Raw genomic sequence first — 18,211 nt, forward strand, 5'->3', positions numbered from 1 at the left:
TTAGGGCCTGAAACAATCCTGCGGTGTTGCGGCCAGCTCACAAGAAAGCGAGTTGAAGAAAGGAGCTCAGGGGCACTGTAATTCACAAACCTGCAGAGTTATAAATGAGAGCTATCGTCCAAAAATATACTGAAGTAAGGCTGCCAAGAGGACTTGAAAGCTGAGCAGAATTGCAGGAAACCGATTTCAGGAGGTAGACTGGAATTGCATTTAAAGCATAGGAAAAGAGGCAGAACGTCGACAATGATTCACTTGCCCAAAAAGGGCGTATGCGTTTTTTCCTGAATATATTCAGGAAAAAACGCATACGCCCTTTTTGGCCAACCAAGCAAGCTTGCAAAGGAAATCTGCACTACAATGAAGTCTCACTTCCCCCCGGTCAAAAGGGCCATCTGAAAAAAGTGTAAAATCCAGAAAGGCAGGACAGGCCATGGAGAACTGGGAGGCTTGTTATGCTGATGGTCGGGATGTAAATTGCCAACAGCCACTTGGTAGAAGTGTATGGTGTTTCCTGAAACATCTAAAAAACAAAGCAACAGAGCCTAGGGCACTTCCACTTATAGTCCTATAGCTTAGGGAAATTAAAATCAAAAAGACACAGACACCCCAAAGTATGGGACGGCTCTGTTTATAAGAACCTCGTTTACAGTACAAGTTCAATATCGCAGAAAGTGAAAAATGGATAAAGAAGTTGTGGTAGTTACGTACAATGCAATATCACTCAGCAATGAAATCTATGTCATCAGGCCCGTAGCAGCATAGACTGGATTCAGGTATGATGATTCTCACTGAAATAAGTCACACAGAAAAAGAAACATCATAAGATATCACTAATACACGGAATGTAAACTTGGCTACACAGGCACTGAATTACAAAACAGAACAGGGTCTCCAATTTAGAAAACCAACTTATGCTTGCTTAAGGGGAAAGGTGAGTTGGGGTGCTGCATAAAACCAGAGATTGAAATGAGCACAGATAAATTTCCTTAAGCCAAATATGTAATAGACAAGAGCTACCCCTTGCTCAACGAAATGGACTCAAAACCCCATGTTAAATACCTTATAATGTACCTGACTTGTAAGTATCTTAAAACCTAAAGATTGCTATGTCTCTGAAAGAGAATCAAGCGTGAGTACAGGGGCATAAACGCAGCAGTGATAGGATTGGAGAGGTTTGGTGAGCAAATGAAGACCCTTTGAAGTCATATTGCATGGTACCCATTCCACGGGTCTCAACTCTCCAGGTTTAAGGGATTCTTCCTTCAGCTAAAACATGCATGTGGAACCCAGAGTATGATCAACCATGTGATCGGGAGACGTGTTCAAATATGTCTCAGTTCTCGTACCCTGGTACTCGGGTGCAACATTCCAAACGCTTTATTAACACTCTCCCGAATTGGAGAGTCAGTGCCTTTAATCTCCTGTTTGGCCCAGTTTGCAATTTCTGCGGAAGATGAACAGGAATAGGGAGAACCAATGAGAGACTAGCTGGAGGTGTCTGGACGGGTAAATTTAACTCTCATTTCCCACCAGGAAGAGGAAGTAACCAACGGCTCAGCGTGCCGTGCCGGAACCAGATTAGGGCCTGAAGCAATTCTGCGGTGTTGCGGCCAGCTCACAAGAAAGCGAGTTGAAGATAGGAGCTCAGTGGCACTGTAATTCACAAACCTTCAGAGTTATAAATGACAGCTATCGTCCAAAAATATACTGAAGTAACGCTGCCAAGAGGACTTGAAAGCAGGGCAGAATTGCAGGAAACCGATTTCAGAAGGTAGACTGGAATTGCATTTAAAGCATAGGAAAAGAGGCAGAACGTCGAAAATGATGCACTTGGCCAAAAAGGGCGTATGCGTTTTTTCCTGAATATATTCAGGAAAAAACGCATAGGCCCTTTTTGGCCAACCAAGCAAGCTTGCAAAGGAAATCTGCACTACATTGAAGTCTCACTTCCCCCCTGGTCAAAAGGACCATCTGAAAAAAGTGTAAAATCCAGAAAGGCAGGAAAGGCAATGGAGAACTGGGAGCCTTGCTATGCTGATGGGCGGGATGTAAATTGCCAACAGCCACTAGGGAGAAGTGTATGGTGTTTCCTGAAACATCTAAAAAACAAAGCAACAGAGTCTAGGGCACTTCCACTTATGGTCCTATAGCTTAGGGAAATTAAAATCAAAAAGACACAGCCACCCCAAAGTTTGGGATGGCTCTGTTTACAAGAACCTCTTTTATGGTACAAGTTCAATATCACAGAAAGTGAAAAATGGATAAAGAAGTTGTGGTACTTACATACAATGCAATATCACACAGCAATGAAATCTATGTCATCAGGCCTGTAGCAGAAAATGACTGGGTTCTGGTATGATGATTCTAACTGAAATAAGTCACACAGAAAAAGAAACATCATAAGATATCACTAATACACGGAATATAAACTTGGCTACAAAGGAACTGGATTACAAAACAAAACAGGGTCTCAAATTTAGAAAACCAACTTATGCTTGCTTAAGGGGAAAGGTGAGTTGGGGTGCTGCATAAAACCAGAGATTGAAATGAGCACAGATAAAGTTCCTTAAGCCAAATATGTAATAGACAAGGGCTACTCCTTGCTCAACGAAATGGACTCAAAACCCCATATTAAACGCCTGATAATGTCCCTAACTAGTAAGTATCTTAAAACCTATGGATTGCTATGTCTCCGAAAGAGAATAAAGCATGTGTACAGGGGCATAAACGCAGCAGTGATAGGATTGGAGAGGTTCGGTGAGCAAATAAAGACCCTTTGAAGTCATATTGCATGGTACCCATTCCACGGGTCTCAACTCTCCAGGTTTAAGGGATTCTTCCTTCAGCTAAAACATGCATGTGGAACACAGAGTGTGATCAACCGTGTGATCGGGAGACGTGTTCTAATATGTCTCAGTTCTCATCCCCTGGTACTCGGGTGCAACATTGCAGACGCTTTACTAACATTTTCCCGACTTGGAGAGACAGTGCCTTTAACCTCCTGTTTGGCCCAGTTTGCAATTTCTGCGGAAGATGAACAGGAATAGGGAGAACCAATGAGAGACTAGCTGGAGGTGTCTGGACGGGCAAATTTAACTCTCATTTCCCACCAGGAAGAGGAATTAACCAAAGGCTCAGCGTGCCGTGCCAGAACCAAATTAGGGCCCGAAGCAATCGTGCGGTGTTGCGGCCAGCTCACAAAAAAGCGAGTTGAAGAAAGGAGTTCAGGGGCACTGTAATTCACAAACCTGCAGAGTTATAAATGACAGCTATCGTCCAAAAATCTACTGAAGTAAGGGTGCCAAGAGGACTTGAAAGCGGGGCAGATTTGCAGGAAACCGATTTCAGGAGGTAGACTTGATTTGCATTTAAAGCATAGGAAAAGAGGCAGAACGTCGACAATGATGCACTTGCCAGAAAGGGCATATGCGTTTTTTCCTGAATATATTCAGGAAAAAACGCATATGCCCTTTTTGGCCAACCAAGCAAGCTTGCAAAGGAAATCTGCACTACAATGAAGTCTCACTTCCCCCCAGTCAAAATGGCCATCTGAAAAAAGTGTAAAATCCAGAAAGGCAGGACAGGCCATGGAGAACTGGGAGCCTTGTTATGCTGATGGGCGGGATGTAAATTGCCAACAGCCACTCAGGAGAAGTGTATGGTGTTTCCTGGAACATTTAAAACGAAGCGACCGAGCCTAGGGCACTTCCACTTATAGTCCTATAGCTTAGGGAAATTAAAATCAAAGAGACACAGCCACCCCAAAGTTTGGGACGGCTCTGTTTACAAGAAACTCTTTTACGGGACAAGTTCAATATCGCAGAAAGTGAAAAATGGATAAAGAAGTTGTGGTACTTACATACAATGCAATATCACTCAGCAATGAAATCTATGTCATCATGCCCATAGCAGCATAATGAGTGGATTCAGGTATGATGATTCTAACTGAAATAAGTCACAGAGAAAAAGAAACATCATAAGATATCACTAATACACGGAATGTAAACTTGGCTACACAGAACTGGATTACAAAACAGAACAGGGTCTCAAATTTAGAAAACCAACTTATGCTTGCTTAAGGGGAAAGGTGAGTTGGGGTGCTGCAAAAAACCAGGGATTGAAATGAGCACAGATAAATTTCCTTAAGCGAAATATGTAATAGACAAGAGCTACTCCTTGCTCAACGAAATGGACTCAACACCCCATATTAAACGCCTAAGAATGTACCTGACTAGTAAGTATCTTAAAACCTATGGATCGCTATGTCTCTGAAACAGAATCAAGCTTGTGTACAGGGGCATAAACGCAGCAGTGATAGGATTGGAGAGGTTCGGTGAGCAAATGAAGACCCTTTGAAGTCATATTGCATGGTACCCATTCCACGGGTCTCAACTCTCCAGGTTTAAGGGATTCTTCCTTCAGCTAAAGCATGCATGTGGAACCCAGAGTATGATCAACCGTGTGATCGGGAGACGTGTTCAAATATGTCTCAGTTTTCGTCCCCTGGTACTCGGGTGCAACATTCCAGATGCTTTACTAACACTCTCCCGACTTGGAGAGTCAGTGCCTTTAACCTCTTGTTTAGCCCAGTTTGCAATTTCTGTGGAAGATGAACAGGAATAGGGAGAACTGATGAGAGACTAGCTGGAGGTGTCTGGACGGGAAAATTTAACTCTCATTTCCCACCAGGAAGAGGAATTAACCAAAGGCTCAGCGTGCCGTGCCGGAACCAGATTAGGGCCTGAAGCAATCCTGCGGTGTTGCGGCCAGCTCACAAGAAAGCGAGTTGAAGAAAGGAGCTCAGGGGCACTGTAATTCACATACCTGCAGAGTTATAAATGACAGCTCTCGTCCAAAAATATACTGAAGTAAGGCTGCTAAGAGGACTTGAAAGCGGGGCAGAATTGCAGGAAACCGATTTCAGGAGGTAGACTGGAATTGCATTTAAAGCATAGGAAAAGAGGCAGAACGTCCACAATGATGCACTTGGCCAAAAAGGGCGTATGCGTTTTTTCCTGAATATATTCAGGAAAAAACGCATACGCCCTTTTTGCCCAACCAAGCAAGCTTGCAAAGGAAATCTGCACTACAATGAAATCTCACTTCCCCCCGGTCAAAAGGGCCATCTTAAAAAAGTGTAAAATCCAGAAAGGCAGGACAGGCCATGGAGAACTGGGAGCCTTGTTATGCTGATGGGCGGGATGTAAATTGCCAACAGCCACTTGGGAGAAGTGTATGGTGTTTCCTGAAACATCTAAAAAACAAAGCAACAGAGCCTAGGGCACTTCCACTTATGGTTCTATAGCTTAGGGAAATTAAAATCCAAAAGACACAGCCACCCCAAAGTTTGGGACGGCTCTGTTTACAAGAACCTCGTTTACGGTACAAGTTCAATATCGCAGAAAGTGAAAACTTGATAAAGAAGTTGTGGTACTTATGTACAATGCAATATCCCTCAGCAATGAAATCTATGTCATCAGGCCCATAGCAGCATAATGAGTGGATTCAGCTATGATGATTCTAACTGAAATAAGTCACACAGAAAAAGAAATATCATAAGATATCACTAATACACGGAATGTAAACTTGGCTACAAGGGAACTGGATTACAAAACAGAACAGGGTCTCAAATTTAGAAAATCAACTTATGCTTGCTTAAGGGGAAAGGTGAGTTGGGGTGCTGCATAAAACCAGAGATTGAAATGAACACAGATAAAGTTCCTTAAGCCAAATACGTAATAGACAAGAGCTACTCCTTGCTCAACAAAATGGACTCAACACCCCATATTAAACGCCTAAGAATGTACCTTACTAGTAAGTATCTTAAAACCTATGGATTGCTATGTCTCCGAAAGAGAATCAAGCGTGTGTACAGGGGCATAAACACAGCAGTGATAGGATTGGAGAGGTTCGGTGAGCAAATGAAGACCCTTTGAAATCATATTGCATGGTACCCATTCCACGGGTCTCAACTCTCCAGGTTTAAGGGATTCTTCCTTCAGCTAAAACATGCATGTGGACCCCAGAGTATGATCAACCATGTGATCGGGAGACGTGTTCAAATATGTCTCAGTTCTCGTCCCCTGGTACTCGGGTGCAACATTCCAGACGCTTTAATAACACTCTCCCGACTTGGAGAGTCAGTGCCTTTAACCTCCTGATTGGCCCAGTTTGCAATTTCTGCGGAAGATGAACAGGAACAGGAAGGACCAATGAGAGACTAGCTGGAAGTGTCTGGACGGGCAAATTTAACTCTCATTTCCCCCCAGGAAGAGAAATTAACAAAAGGCTCAGCGTGCCGTGCCAGAATCAGATTAGGGCCTGAAGCAATCCTGCGGTGTTGCGGCCAGCTCACAAGAAAGCGAGTTGAAGAAAGGAGCTCAGGGGCACTGTAATCACAAACCTGCAGAGATATAAATGACAGCTATCATCCAAAAATATACTGAAGTAAGGCTGCCAAGAGGACTTCAAAGCGGGGCAGAATTGCAAGAATCCAATTTCAGGATGTAGACTGGAATTGCATTTAAAGCATAGGAAAAGAGGCAGAACGTCGACAATGATGCACTTGGCCAAAAAGGGCGTATGCTTTTTTTCCTGAATATATTCAGGAAAAAGTGCATACGACCTTTTTGGCCAACCAAGCAAGCTTGCAAAGGAAATCTGCACTACAATGAAGTCTCACTTCCCCCCAGTCAAAAGGGCCATCTGAAAAAAGTGTAAAATCCAGAAAGGCAGGACAGGCCATAGAGAACTGGGAGCCTTGTTATGCTGATGGGCGGGATGTAACTTGCCAACAGCCAATCAGGAGAAGTGTATGGTGTTTCCTGGAACATCTAAAACAAAGCAACAGAGCCTAGGGCACTTCCACTTATGGTCCTGCAGCTTAGGGAAATTAAAATCAAAAAGACACAGCCACCCCAAAGTTTGGGACGGCTCTGTTTACAAGAACCTCGTTAGGGTACAAGTTCAATATCACAGAAAGTGAAAAATGGATAAAGAAGTTGTGGTACTTACGTACAATGCAATATCACTCAGCAATGAAATCTATGTCATCAGGCCCGTAGCAGCATAGAGTGGATTCAGGTATGATGATTCTAACTGAAATAAGTCACACAGAATAAGAAACATCATAAGATATCACTAATAAACGGAATGTAAACTTGGCTACACAGGAACTGGATTATAAAACACAACAGGGTCTCAAATTTAGAAAACCAACTTATGCTTGCTTAAGGGGAAAGGTGAGTTGGGGTGCTGCATAAAACCAGAGATTGAAATGAGCACAGATAAAGTTCCTTAAGCCAAATATGTAATAGACAAGAGCTACTCCTTGCTCAACAAAATGGACTCAAAACCCCATATTAAACGCCTAATAATGTACCTGACTAGTAAGTATCTTAAAACCTATGGATTGCTATGTCTCTGAAAGTGAATCAATCGTGAGTACAGGGGCAAAAACGCAGCAGTGATAGGATTGGAGAGTTTTGGTGAGCAAATGAAGACCCTTTGAAGTCATATTGCATGGTACCCATTCCACGGGTCTCAACTCTCCAGGTTTAAGGGATTCTTCCTTCAGCTAAAACATGCATGTGGAACCCAGAGTATGATCAACCATGTGATCGGGAGACGTGTTGAAATATGTCTCAGGTCTCGTCCCCTGGTACTCGGGTGCAACATTCCAGATGCTTTACTAACACTCTCCCGACTTGGAGAGTCAGTGCCTTTAACCTCCTGTTTGGCCCAGTTTGCAAATTCCGCGGAAGATGAATAGGAATAGGGAGAACCAATGAGAGACTAGCTGGAGGTGTCTGGACGGGAAAATTTAACTCTCATTTCCCACCAGGAAGAGGAATTAACCAAAGGCTCAGCGTGCCATGCCGGAACCAGATTAGGGCCTGAAGCAATCCTGCGGTGTTGCGGCCAGCTCACAAGAAAGCGAGTTGAAGAAAGGAGCTCAGGGGCACTGTAATTCACAAATCTGCAGAGTTATAAATGACAGCTATCATCCAAAAATATACTGAAGTAAGGCTGCCAAGAGGACTTGAAAGCCGGGCAGAATTGCAGGAAACCGATTTCAGGAGGTAGACTGGAATTGCATTTAAAGCATAGGAAAAGAGGCAGAAGGTCGACAATGATGCACTTGGCCAAAAAGGGCGTATGCGTTTTTTCCTGAATATATTCAGGAAAAAAAGCATACGAACTTTTTGGCCAACCAAGCAAGCTTGCAAAGGAAATCTGCACTACAATGAAGTCTCACTTCTCCCCGGTCACAAGGGCCATCTGAAAAAAGTGTAAAATCCAGAAAGGCAGGACAGGCCATGGAGAACTGGGAGCCTTGTTTTGCTGATGGGCGGGATGTAAATTGCCAACAGCCACTCGGGAGAAGTGTATGGTGTTTCCTGAAACATCTAAAAAACAAAGCAACAGAGCCTAGGACACTTCCACTTATGGTCCTATAGCTTAGGGAAATTAAAATCAAAAAGACACAGCCAAGGCAAAGTTTGCGACAGCTCTGGTTACAAGAACCTTGTTTATGGTACAAGTTCAGTATCGCAGAAAGTGAAAAATGGATAAAGAAGTTGTGGTACTTACGTACAATGCAATATCACTCAGCAATGAAATCTATGTCATCAGGCCCGTAGCAGCATAGAGTGGATTCAGGTATGATGATTCTAACTGAAATAAGTAACACAGAATAAGAAACATCATAAGATATCACTAATACACGGAATGTAAACTTGGCTACACAGGAACTGGATTACAAAACAGAACAGAGTCTCAAATTTAGAAAACCAACTTATGCTTGCTTAAGGGGAAAGGTGAGTTGGGGTGCTGCATAAAACCAGAGATTGAAATGAGCACAGATAAAGTTCCTTAAGCCAAATATGTAATAGACAAGAGCTACTCCTTGCTCAACGAAATGGACTCAACACCCCATATTAAACGCCTAAGAATGTATCTGACTAGTAAGTATCTTAAAACCTATGGATTGCTATGTCTCTGAAAGTGAATCAATCGTGAGTACATGGGCATAAACGCAGCAGTGATAGGATTGGAGAGTTTTGGTGAGCAAATGAAGACCCTTTGAAGTCATATTGCATGGTACCCATTCCACGGGTCTCAACTCTCCAGGTTTAAGGGATTCTTCCTTCAGCTAAAACATGCATGTGGAACCCAGAGTATGATCAACCGTGTGATCGGGAGACGTGTTGAAATATGTCTCAGTTCTCGTCCCCTGGTACTCGGGTGCAACATTCCAGATGCTTTACTAACACTCTCCCGACTTGGAGAGTCAGTGCCTTTAACCTCCTGTTTGGCCCAGTTTGCAAATTCCGCGGAAGATGAACAGGAATAGGGAGAACCAATGAGAGACTAGCTGGAGGTGTTTGGACGGGAAAATTTAACTCTCATTTCCAACCAGGAAGAGGAATTAACCAAAGGCTCAGCGTGCCATGCCGGAACCAGATTAGGGCCTGAAGCAATCCTGCGGTGTTGCGGCCAGCTCACAAGAAAGCGAGTTGAAGAAAGGAGCTCAGGGGCACTGTAATTCACAAACCTGCAGAGTTATAAATGACAGCTATCATCCAAAAATATACTGAAATAAGGCTGACAAGAGGACTTGAAAGCGGGGCAGAATTGCAGGAAACCGATTTCAGGAGGTAGACTGGAATTGCATTTAAAGCATAGGAAAAGAGGCAGAAGGTCGACAATGATGCACTTGGCCAAAAAGGGCGTATGCGTTTTTTCCTGAATATATTCAGGAAAAAACGCATACGCCCTTTTTGGCCAACCAAGCAAGCTTGCAAACGAAATCTGCACTACAATGAAGTCTCACTTCCCCCCGGTCACAAGGGCCATCTGAAAAAAGTGTAAAATCCAGAAAGGCAGGACAGGCCATGGAGAACTGGAAGCCTTGTTATGCTGGTGGGTGGGATGTAAATTGCCAACAGCCACTGGGGAGAAGTGTGTGGTGTTTCCTGAAACATCTAAAAAACAAAGCAACAGAGCCTAGGGCACTTCCACTTATGGTCCTATAGCTTAGGGAAATTAAAATCAAAAAGACACAGCCACCCCAAAGTTTGGGATGGCTCTGTTTACAAGAAACTCGTTTACGGTACAAGTTCAATATCGCATAAAGCGAAAAATGGATAAAGAAGTTGTGGTACTTACGTACAATGCAATATCACTCAGCAATGACATCTATGTCATCAGGCCCATAGCAGCATAATGAGTGGATTCAGGTATGATGATTGTAACTGAAATAAGTCACACAGAAAAAGAAACATCATAAGATATCACTAATACACGGAATGTAAACTTGGCTACACAGGAACTGAATTTCAAAACAGAACATGGTCCCAAATTTAGAAAATCAACTTATGCTTGCTTAAGGGGAAAGGTGAGTTGGGGTGCTGCATAAAACCAGAGATTGAAATGAGCACAAATAAAGTTCCTTAAGCCAAATATGTAATAGACAAGAGCTACTCCTTGCTCAACGAAATGGACTCAAAACCCCATATTAAACGCCTAAGAATGTACCTGACTAGTAATATCTTAAAATCTATGGATTGCTATGTCTCCGAAAGAGAATCAAGCATGTGTAGAGGGGCATAAACGCAGCAGTGATAGGATTGGAGAGGTTCGGTGAGCAAACGAAGACCCTTTGAAGTCATATTGAATGGTACCCATTCCACGGGTCTCAACTCTCCAGGTTTAAGGGATTCTTCCTTCAGCTAAAACATGCATGTGGAACCCAGAGTATGATCAACAGTGTGATCGGGAGACGTGTTCAAATATGTCTCAGTTTTCCTCCCCTGGTAAACGGGTGCAACATTCCAGATGCTTTACTAACACTCTCCCGACTTGGAGAGTCAGTGCCTTTAACCTCCTGTTTGGCCCAGTTTGCAAATTCCACGGAAGATGAACAGGAATAGGGAGAACCAATGAGAGACTAGCTGGAGGTGTCTGGACGGGAAGATTTAACTCTCATTTCCCACCAGGAAGAGGAATTAACCAAAGGCTCAGCGTGCCATGCCGGAACCAGATTAGGGCCTGAAGCAATCCTGCGGTGTTGCGGCCAGCTCACAAGAAAGCGAGTTGAAGAAAGGAGCTCAGGGGCACTGTAATTCACAAACCTGCAGAGTTATAAATGACAGCTATCATCCAAAAATATACTGAAGTAAGGCTGCCAAGAGGACTTGAAAGCCGGGCAGAATTGCAGGAAACCGATTTCAGGAGGTAGACTGGAATTGCATTTAAAGCATAGGAAAAGAGGCAGAACGTCCACAATGATGCACTTGGCCAAAAAGGGCATATGCTTTTTTTCCTGAATATATTCAGGAAAAAACGCATACGCCCTTTTTGGCCAACCAAGCAAGCTTGCAAAGGAAATCTGCACTACAATGAAGTCTCACTTCCCCCCAGTCAAAAGGGCCATCTGAAAAAAGTGTAAAATCCAGAAAGGCAGGACAGGCCATGGAGAACTGGGAGCCTTGTTATGCTGATGGGCGGGATGTAAATTGCCAACAGCCACTCGGGAGAAGTGTATGGTGTTTCCTGAAACATCTAAAAAACAAAGCAACAGAGCCTAGGGCACTTCCACTTATGGTCCTATAGCTTAGGGAAATTAAAATCAAAAAGACACAGCCACCCCAAAGTTTGGGATGGCTCTGTTTACAAAAAACTCGTTTACGGTACAAGTTCAATATCGCATAAAGCGAAAAATGGATAAAGAAGTTGTGGTACTTACGTACAATGCAATATCACTCAGCAATGACATCTATGTCATCAGGCCCATAGCAGCATAATGAGTGGATTCAGGTATGATGATTCTAACTGAAATAAGTCACACAGAAAAAGAAACATCATAAGATATCACTAATACACGGAATGTAAACTTGGCTACACAGGAACTGAATTTCAAAACAGAACATGGTCCCAAATTTAGAAAATCAACTTATGCTTGCTTAAGGGGAAAGGTGAGTTGGGGTGCTGCATAAAACCAGAGATTGAAATGAGCACAAATAAAGTTCCTTAAGCCAAATATGTAATAGACAAGAGCTACTCCTTGCTCAACGAAATGGACTCAAAACCCCATATTAAACGCCTAAGAATGTACCTGACTAGTAATATCTTAAAATCTATGGATTGCTATGTCTCCGAAAGAGAATCAAGCGTGAGTACAGGGGCATAAACGCAGCAGTGATAGGATTGGAGAGCTTCGGTGAGCAAATGAAGACCCTTTGAAGTCATATTGAATGGTACCCATTCCACGGGTCTCAACTCTCCAGGTTTAAGGGATTCTTCCTTCAGCTAAAAGATGCATGTGGAACCCAGAGTATGATCAACTGTGTGATCGGGAGACTTGTTCAAATATGTCTCAGTTTTCCTCCCCTGGTACTCGGGTGCAACATTCCAGATGCTTTACTAACACTCTCCTGACTTGGAGAGTCAGTGCCTTTAACCTCCTGTTTGGCCCAGTTTGCAATTTCTGTGGAAGATGAACAGGAATAGGGAGAACCAATGAGAGACTAGCTGGAGGTGTCTGGACGGGCAAATTTAACTCTCATTTCCCACCAGGAAGAGGAATTAACCAAAGGCTCAGCGTGCCGTGCCGGAACCAGATTAGGGCCTGAAGCAATCCTGCGGTGTTGCGGCCAGCTCACAAGAAAGCGAGTTGAAGAAAGGAGCTCAGGGACACTGTAATTCACAAACCTGCACAGTTATAAATGACAGCTATCGTCCAAAAATATACTGAGGTAAGGCTGCCAAGAGGACTTGAAAGCGGGGCAGAATTGCAGGAAACCGATTTCAGGAGGTAGACTGGAATTGCATTTAAAGCATAGGAAAAGAGGCAGAACGTTGACAATGATGCACTTGGCCAAAAAGGGCGTATGCGTTTTATCCTGAATATATTCAGGAAAAAGTGCATACGACCTTTTTGGCCAACCAAGCAACCTTGCAAAGGAAATCTGCACTACAATGAAGTCTCACTTCCCCCCAGTCAAAAGGGCCATCTGAAAAAAGTGTAAAATCCAGAAAGGCAGGACAGGCCATAGAGAACTGGGAGCCTTGTTATGCTGATGGGCGGGATGTAACTTGCCAACAGCCACTCAGGAGAAGTCTATGGTGTTTCCTGGAACATCTAAAACAAAGCAACAGAGCCTAGGGCACTTCCACTTATGGTCCTGCAGCTTAGGGAAATTAAAATCAAAAAGACACAGCCACCCCAATGTTTGGGACGGCTCTGTTTACAAGAACCTCATTTACGGTGCAAGTTCAATATCGCAGAAAGTGAAAACTTGATAAAGAAGTTGTGGTACTTACGTACAATGCAATATCCCTCAGCAATGAAATCTATGTCATCAGGCCCATAGCAGCATAATGAGTGGATTCAGCTATGATGATTCTAACTGAAATAAGTCACACAGAAAAAGAAACATCATAAGATATCACTAATACACGGAATGTAAACTTGGCTACAAGGGAACTGGATTACAAAACAGAACAGGGTCTCAAATTTAGAAAATCAACTTATGCTTGCTTAAGGGGAAAGGTGAGTTGGGGTGCTGCATAAAACCAGAGATTGAAATGAACACAGATAAAGTTCCTTAAGCCAAATACGTAATAGACAAGAGCTACTCCTTGCTCAACGAAATGGACTCAACACCCCATATTAAACGCCTAAGAATGTACCTGACTAGTAAGTATCTTAAAACCTATGGATTGCTATGTCTCCGAAAGAGAATCAAGCGTGAGTACAGGGGCATAAACACAGCAGTGATAGGATTGGAGAGGTTCGGTGAGCAAATGAAGACCCTTTGAAATCATATTGCATGGTACCCATTCCACGGGTCTCAACTCTCCAGGTTTAAGGGATTCTTCCTTCAGCTAAAACATGCATGTGGAACCCAGAGTATGATCAACCATGTGATCGGGAGACGTGTTCAAATATGTCTCAGTTCTCGTCCCCTGGTACTCGGGTGCAACATTCCAGACGCTTTAATAACACTCTCCCGACTTGGAGAGTCAGTGCCTTTAACCTCCTGATTGGCCCAGTTTGCAATTTCTGCGGAAGATGAACAGGAACAGGAAGGACCAATGAGAGACTAGCTGGAAGTGTCTGGACGGGCAAATTTAACTCTCATTTCCCACCAGGAAGAGAAATTAACAAAAGGCTCAGCATGCCGTGCCAGAATCAGATTAGGGCCTGAAGCAATCCTGCGGTGTTGCGGCCAGCTCACAAGAAAGCGAGTTGAAGAAAGGAGCTCAGGGGCACTGTAATTCACAAATCTGCAGAGTTATAAATGACAGCTATCATCCAAAAATATACTGAAGTAAGGCTGCCAAGAGGACTTGAAAGCCGGGCAGAATTGCAGGAAACCGATTTCAGGAGGTAGACTGGAATTGCATTTAAAGCATAGGAAAAGAGGCAGAAGGTCGACAATGATGCACTTGGCCAAAAAGGGCGTATGCGTTTTTTCCTGAATATATTCAGGAAAAAAAGCATACGCCCTTTTTGGCCAACCAAGCAAGCTTGCAAAGGAAATCTGCACTACAATGAAGTCTCACTTCCCCCCGGTCACAAGGGCCATCTGAAAAAAGTGTAAAATCCAGAAAGGCAGGACAGGCCATGGAGAACTGGGAGCCTTGTTATGCTGATGGGCGGGATGTAAATTGCCAACAGTCACTCGGGAGAAGTGTATGGTGTTTCCTGAAACATCTAAAAAACAAAGCAACAGAGCCTAGGGCACTTCCACTTATGGTCCTATAGCTTAGGGAAATTAAAATCAAAAAGACACAGCCACCCCAAAGTTTGGGATGGCTCTGTTTACAAGAAACTCGTTTACGGTACAAGTTCAATATCGCATAAAGCGAAAAATGGATAAAGAAGTTGTGGTACTTACGTACAATGCAATATCACTCAGCAATGACATCTATGTCATAAGGCCCATAGCAGCATAATGAGTGCATTCAGGTATGATGATTCTAACTGAAATAAGTCACACAGAAAAAGAAACATCATAAGATATCACTAATACACGGAATGTAAACTTGGCTACACAGGAACTGAATTTCAAAACAGAACATGGTCCCAAATTTAGAAAATCAACTTATGCTTGCTTAAGGGGAAAGGTGAGTTGGGGTGCTGCATAAAACCAGAGATTGAAATGAGCACAAATGAAGTTCCTTAAGCCAAATATGTAATAGACAAGAGCTACTCCTTGCTCAACGAAATGGACTCAAAACCCCATATTAAACGCCTAAGAATGTACCTGACTAGTAATATCTTAAAATCTATGGATTGCTATGTCTCCGAAAGAGAATCAAGCATGTGTAGAGGGGCATAAACGCAGCAGTGATAGGATTGGAGAGGTTCGGTGAGCAAACGAAGACCCTTTGAAGTCATATTGAATGGTACCCATTCCACGGGTCTCAACTCTCCAAGTTTAAGGGATTCTTCCTTCAGCTAAAACATGCATGTGGAACCCAGAGTATGATCAACCGTGTGATCGGGAGACTTGTTCAAATATGTCTCAGTTTTCCTCCCCTGGTACTTGGGTGCAACATTCCAGATGCTTTACTAACACTCTCCCGACTTGGAGAGTCAGTGCCTTTAACCTCCTGTTTGGCCCAGTTTGCAATTTCTGCGGAAGATGAACAAGAATAGGGAGAACCAATGAGAGACTAGCTGGAGGTGTCTGGACGGGGAAATTTAACTCTCATTTCCCACCAGGAAGAGGAATTAACCAAAGGCTCAGCGTGCCGTGCCGGAACCAGATTAGGGCCTGAAGCAATCCTGCGGTGTTGCGGCCAGCTCACAAGAAAGCGAGTTGAAGAAAGGAGCTCAGGGGCACTGTAATTCACAAACCTGCAGAGTTATAAATGACAGCTATCGTCCAAAAATATACTGAAGTAAGGCTGCCAAGAGGACTTGAAAGCGGGGCAGAATTGCAGGAAACCGATTTCAGGAGGTAGACTGGAATTGCATTTAAAACATAGGAAAAGAGGCAGAACGTTGCCAATGATGCACTTGGCCAAAAAGGGCGTATGCGTTTTTTCCTGAATATATTCAGGAAAAAACGCATACGAACTTTTTGGCCAACCAAGCAAGCTTGCAAAGGAAATCTGCACTACAATGAAGTCTTACTTACCCCTGGTCAAAAGGGCCAACTGAAAAAAGTGTAAAATCCAGAAAGGCAAGACAGGCCATGGAGAACTGGGAGCCTTGTTATGCTGATGGGCGGGATGTAAATTGCCAACAGGCACTCGGGAGAAGTGTATGGTGTTTCCTGAAATATCTAAAAAACAAAGCAACAGAGCCTAGGGCAGTTCCACTTATGGTCCTATAGCTTAGGGAAACTAAAATCAAAAAGACACAGCGACCCCAAAGTTTGGGACGGCTCTGTTTACAAGAACCTCGTTTACGGTGCAATTTCAATATCGCAGAAAGTGAAAACTTGATAAAGAAGTTGTGGTACTTACGTACAATGCAATAACCCTCAGCAATGAAATCTATGTCATCAGGCCCATAGCAGCATAATGAGTGGATTCAGCTATGATGATTCTAACTGAAATAAGCCACACAGAAAAAGAAACATCATAAGATATCACTAATACACGGAATGTAAAGTTGGCTACACGGGAACTGGATTACAAAACAGAACAGGGTCTCAAATTTAGAAAATCAACTTATGCTTGCTTAAGGGGAAAGGTGAGTTGGGGTGCTGCATAAAACCAGAGATTGAAATGAACACAGATAAAGTTCCTTAAGCCAAATACGTAATAGACAAGAGCTACTCCTTGCTCAACGAAATGGACTCAACACCCCATATTAAACGCCTAAGAATGTACCTGACTAGTAAGTATCTTAAAACCTATGGATTGCTATGTCTCCGAAAGAGAATCAAGCGTGTGTACAGGGGCATAAATGCAGTAGTGATAGGATTGGAGAGGTTCGGTGAGCAAATGAAGACCCTTTGAAATCATATTTCATGGTACCCATTCCACGGGTCTCAACTCTCCAGGTTTAAGGGATTCTTCCTTCAGTTAAAACATGCATGTGGAACCCAGAGTATGATCAACCGTGTGATCGGGAGACGTGTTCAAATATGTCTCAGTTCTCGTCCCCTGGTACTCGGGTGCAACATTCCAGATGCTTTACTAACACTCTCCCGACTTGGAGAGTCAGTGCCTTTAACCTCTTGTTTAGCCCAGTTTGCAATTTCTGTGGAAGATGAACAGGAATAGGGAGAACCAATGAGAGACTAGCTGGAGGTGTCTGGACGGGGAAATTTAACTCTCATTTCCCACCAGGAAGAGGAATTAACCAAAGGCTCAGTGTGCCGTGCCGGAACCAGATTAGGGCCTGAAGCAATCCTGTGGTGTTGCGGCCAGCTCACAAGAAAGCGAGTTGAAGAAAGGAGCTCAGGGGTACTGTAATTCACTAATCTGCAGAGTTATAAATGACAGCTATCATCCAAAAATATACTGAAGTAAGGCTGCCAAGAGGACTTGAATGCAGGGCAGAATTGCAGGAAACCGATTTCACGAGGTAGACTGGAATTGCATTTAAAGCATAGGAAAAGAGGCAGAACGTCCACAATGATGCACTTGGCCAAAAAGGGCGTATGTGTTTCTTCCTGAATATATTCAGGAAAAAACGCATACGCCCTTTTTGGCCAACCAAGCAAGCTTGCAAAGGAAATCTGCACTGCAATGAAGTCTCACTTCCCCCCGGTCAAAAGTGCCATCTGAAAAAAGTGTAAAATCCAGAAAGGCAGGACAGGCCATGGAGAACTGGGAGCCTTGTTATGCTGATGGGCATGATGTAAATTGCCAACAGCCACTTGGGAGAAGTGTATGGTGCTTCCTGAAACATCTAAAAAACAGAGGAACAGAGCCTAGGGCACTTCCACTTATGGTCCTATAGCTTAGGGAAATTAAAATCAAATAGGCACAGCCACGTCAAAGTTTGGGACGGCTCTGTTTACAAGAACCTCGTTTACGGTACAAGTTCAATATCTCAGAAAGCGAAAAATGGATAAAGAAGTTTTGGTACTTACGTACAATGCAATATCACTCAGCAATGAAATCTACGTCATCAGGCCCATAGCAGCATAATGAGTGGATTCAGGTATGATGATTCTAACTGAGATAAGTCACACAGAAAAAGAAACATCATAAGATATCACTAATACACGGAATGTAA

At 43.3% G+C, this 18,211-nt stretch overlaps 1 long non-coding RNA gene across 4 annotated transcripts in view; it reads right to left on the reverse strand.

Annotated features, from left to right (window-relative positions):
- LOC125963356 (uncharacterized) overlaps positions 1-18,211 on the reverse strand; it is a 302,661-nt gene that overhangs the window by 215,084 nt on the left and 69,366 nt on the right. The window lies entirely within an intron of this gene.

Source organism: Orcinus orca, unplaced genomic scaffold, assembly GCF_937001465.1.
Source record: "Orcinus orca unplaced genomic scaffold, mOrcOrc1.1 scaffold_97, whole genome shotgun sequence".
In the NCBI taxonomy this organism is placed as follows: Eukaryota; Metazoa; Chordata; class Mammalia; order Artiodactyla; family Delphinidae; genus Orcinus; species Orcinus orca.